Consider the following 4,150-nt stretch of genomic DNA (forward strand, 5'->3'; position numbering starts at 1 on the left):
GATGGTTAAATTAGATGTGCCGTTCGGTGGTTCCCACCGTTCATTGTTGTGCTATAGGTTTGTACATGTATGTGTAAAATGTGGTAACGTACCCAGTTTAATACAATTTCTAACCATGTGACTCTCAATGATATCACATGGCAGGATCACATGGCTTTAAAATTCACATTGGAGTGTGGAAGAAGTATTAATTATTACAGGACTCATGTACGTACCAATGCAGCAATTTCTATGTTTGTATACTGGACATTTTCTGACATGGTGACTTCTACAAATTCGTACAAAGTTAACCAAATTAAGGATTGGGGATTGCATTTCAGGGCCTGTAATTGGTGTACATGCCACATTTTGGAAAGTGAGCGAATTCAGGCACACCACACTGTTAGGCCTCTAGCCTTTGACCTAATCTACTAAACCTTCAATGTTTCCCCTATGAACTCTAACCCTCATGCAATATGGCTCCTATTCATTGTCTAGACTAGTCCAAGGTTGCTCAGTCAGATATTGAGACATCAATATATCAGATCTGAGAAGATATACATGTGAAAATGCATGTGAGAATTTGGGTTTTTTGGAGCCAACACTATCTGCACTTTTTATCAATGTTTTCTATTACTTTAAATCTAGAATGGTAAAATGCTAAAGTACACAATCTAAACTGCAATCCAAATACTATTTTTTCATAGTATTTTTGGTCTTTCACTATTGCAAAATAACAAGAAAAACAGTCCCAACACATAACACGGAACAGATTAGATGGTGACTTTTGAACTCGGTGTACTATAGAAAATCATCCGAACGACATGGAAAATATGTGAAATTTCATGCATCTGATGCATACCAAAAATGGTTGACTTGAGTAAATACCGTGGTTTAGAATTAGTAAGAAGCTTTCTTCTCAGTCTTATTGCCAACCAAAAGTTTTTGGGGAAACCCCAGATTTTTAAATGTATTACAGTATCACTGCTCTAGACTGTATGAAAAACACCCTAAAAATGCATGTTTTTGGCCCTTATTTCTAAAATTGGCTAAAGTGGCAAAACAGGATAATATCTTTTTTATTCACAAAAATTAGTTCTGTACTTTTCTGGAATAGGGAATTGAGAAATTCAGCAGTCTAGAGGATACACACACTTGAGTCATTAGTAACATAATTTCATTCGCCCATCTCATTTATTCAAAACCCCTGCTCAGTGGCGTAGCGTGGGTCATCATATTGGGGGACAACGACCATGATTGGGGGGCACCAGGTCGGATTGGGGGCTGTCCCCCCGGTACCCTATAACGCTACACCACTGCCCCTGCTACAACTGAGCTGAGGTCTAGTACATACATTGATTAAAAAATATATAGGCCTACTTTATAAACTTAAATATAACTTAAATAAGGCTAAATGCTAAATGTCAAAAGGGAGACAACTTAAGGGATCTAAAATGAGCGTTTATTGCGTTTCGACAGTATTTTTTGTAGGACATGAGTGCACCTCAGACCTATCAAATTGCATTCTGAATACGAAGCATGTCTTTCTGATATCAAATAATTTTTATTTTTGAAAATCACAATATAATACAAATTTTATGACAAATTATAAAAATTTGATATTTTTCAAATTTTGATATATAACAGTCCTCAGTAAATTATATAAATCTAATGATATATTCTTAAAGTGTATGTAGCAGGGAGGAAAAGCCGACGGTCAATTGAAAATTTTGACCTTTCATATTGAAGATATGGATTTTTTCCCCAAAAGACCTAATTTATTTTGGTGTTTTGGGAAAAAAATCCATATCTTCAATATAAAGGTCAAAATTTTCAATTGATCGTCGGCTTTTCATCCCACCTACATACACTTTAAGTATAAATCATCAGATTTATAAAGTTTACTTCAAGTACTGTTAATTATCAAAAATATCAATTTTTAATGATTTGCCATAAAATGTGTATTACATTGCGAATTTCAAAAATCAAAATTATTTGATATCAGAATGACATTCTTCGTATTCAGAATGCAATTCGATATGTCTGATGTGCTCTAATGTCCCAAAATAAATACTGTCCAAATGTTCATACCCCAGCCCTTAAGGTTTTTTTTACATTTATTATTAAAAATAACTCTACTATTGGCTATTGCAAAAGCCATTATTCTATGCCCACTTGCTCGAGAAGTAATTTGCTCACCGATTAGTACTCAGCACTATGTCGAGTCGTGTGATTTCGGTGTTAAAAGCAAACTTTCACTTGATTTTGTCTCTTATGGGGGTAAATAATGGGAAAAAAGATGTTTCCATTTTTTATTTCGTGGGAAGTGGTAAAATCCAAGATGGCCGCCAAAATCCTATAAAACTGACTGACACATGCAAAAAAAAGCTATATATCGCTCTCAAAATATGCTAAAATGTAAATTTCAAACACTGGAACTATGTAGCCTTGTGTCAGACACTCAAAGAAAGGTTCAGGGTAAGTGGTAAAATCCAAGATGGCCGCCAAAATCCTATAAAACTGACTGACACATGCACAAAAAGCTATATATTGCTCTCAAAATATGCTAAATGAAACGTAAGTTTCAAACACTGGAACTATGTAGCCTTGTGTCAGACACTCAAAGAAAGATTTAATATTTCAGGGTAAGTGGTAAAATCCAAGATGGCCGCCAAAATCTTGTAAAACTGACTGACACATGCTCTCAAAGTATGCTCAAAATCTAAATTTCAAACACTGGAACTAGCATTGTGTCATGCACTCAAAGATAACTCTAATATTCTAGAATTATGATTATTATTCAATATGGCTGCTTATATACTGCTTAAAAATGTATATAAATGCACGAGTTTGTTTTTATGATCACGTTTCCAAGTGTATAATTATGTCTTTGAACCAAAAGCACAATGTTTTACATAACCAGACCCCTTGTCAGGTCCAAGATGGACGGCATATCAGATACAGTACCTACTCATGGCACTAGTGCATGGTTATAAGGCCTGGGCGATGCATGGAAATGATGAACTATTTATTTGGTATGCGTGGCATCTGAAAAGACTGTTTAAAATCACTGTAATTGACCAAGTTATATTGCCAAAAAAGTACATTTTGGGTTTTGATGCTTCGAAATGGTATATTTTTCTCATTATATGACACCTTTTAGCATATATTCGCCCTATCTAATTAATTGTATCTTTCAGCTTCGAGGGAGCAATGCCATTTTGTTTGCGGTTCAGTGCATTTAAACAAGAAAAGTCTCATTTCAACCTATGTTGAGTTTTTGATCATTTTTGATCATTAAATCATCTAGTTTCACCTGATATTGGTGGCGTTTAACTATATTAACTGTAAAATTTCACCCAAAATCAGCCATTTTCCCATTGACAACAGTGTAATGGGTTTAGGGGTTTAGACTGCGTTATCCTAGATTCACGTCCCTTATCGGGGTTAGGGCACCTTATCTGGGGTTTAGACTGCATTATCCTAGATCCACGTTCCTGATCTGGGGTTAGGGCACCTTTACCTGGGGTTTAGATTGCATTATCCTAGATTCAGGTCCCTTATCTGGGGGTAGGGCACCTTATCTTGGTTTAGATGCCTTATCTGGGATTTAGACTGCCTTATATGGGGTTTGTGTTTCTTATCTAGGGTTTAAGGTGCCGTATTTGGTTTTTTTAAACTGCATTATCTGGCGCTTACGTCCCTTATCTGGAGTTTATGCCTTATCTGGGGTCTAGACTGTGTTATCACCAGTTAACATCCCTTATCAGGGGTTAAGGCAGCTTATTTGGGGTTTAGACTGCATTATCCTATATTTACATCTCTTATCTGTGGTTAAGGTGCCTTATCTGGAGTTTAGACTGCCTTATCTGGGGTTTCGTCCCTTATCTGGGGTTAAGGCGCCTTATCTGGGTTTAGATGCCTAAAGAATGGATCTGGGATTTAGACTGCCTTATCTATGGTTTACATCCCTTTTTTGGGGTTTTACATCCCTTATGGTTTACATCCCTTATTTGGAGCCTTATGGGGTTTAAATGCCTTATCTGGGATTTAGACTGCGTTATCCTAGGTTTACGTCCCTCATCTGAAGTGAAGGCGCCTTATCTGGGATTTAGATGCCTTATGTAGGATTTAGATGCCTTATCTGGTATTTACGTTCCTTATCTGGTGT

Source organism: Amphiura filiformis, chromosome 1 (genome assembly GCF_039555335.1).
Source record: "Amphiura filiformis chromosome 1, Afil_fr2py, whole genome shotgun sequence".
Taxonomy (NCBI): Eukaryota; Metazoa; Echinodermata; class Ophiuroidea; order Amphilepidida; family Amphiuridae; genus Amphiura; species Amphiura filiformis.